This window comes from Penaeus monodon, chromosome 15, assembly GCF_015228065.2.
Source record: "Penaeus monodon isolate SGIC_2016 chromosome 15, NSTDA_Pmon_1, whole genome shotgun sequence".
In the NCBI taxonomy this organism is placed as follows: Eukaryota; Metazoa; Arthropoda; class Malacostraca; order Decapoda; family Penaeidae; genus Penaeus; species Penaeus monodon.
This window is the reverse complement of record NC_051400.1, coordinates 29,322,199-29,322,571: the sequence shown is the minus strand read 5'-3', so window position 1 is coordinate 29,322,571 and position 373 is coordinate 29,322,199. Positions and strand designations below refer to the sequence as shown.

The 373-nt window shown below is 36.2% G+C and overlaps 1 protein-coding gene across 1 annotated transcript in view; it reads right to left on the bottom strand.

Annotated features, from left to right (window-relative positions):
- LOC119581925 (glutamate receptor ionotropic, kainate 2-like) overlaps nt 1–229 on the bottom strand; it is a 19,524-nt gene extending 19,295 nt beyond the window's left edge. Inside the window, exon 1 of the mRNA XM_037930099.1 lies at nt 203–229. The gene's annotated coding sequence lies outside the window, so the exon portion shown is untranslated. The remainder of the gene's footprint in view (nt 1–202) is intronic.
- Between the last annotated feature and the right edge of the window lie 144 nt (nt 230–373).

The window sequence follows — 373 nt, the reverse complement described above, 5'->3', positions numbered from 1 at the left end:
ATACAAGCAATTATTTGTATTTATTAGTAGGTATTCATATACTCATATGCATAGCATTTATCGTTAAACAACAAACACTTACTCTAATCACAAAAACAGCACATAATGACAGCATGACAAACAAGAGAATCATTCAAGCCATCGATCGCAGTGATAGGAGATAAAAGCTTTTGATAAGAAAACGCTTCACCTCTTTACTTACCTGTTAGCGATGCATGCAGTGTGCTTGCTGAAGACAGAGTCGCGCCTCGCCTCTCGCACACCGGGTTTTATTGATTCTTATTTTCAATTGCAAGATCTTCCCTGAATAACAAACTTTTGTGATTTTACTCGAAATCACATGTAATGTGTTGCTTTTAATTTGTTTCCCGAA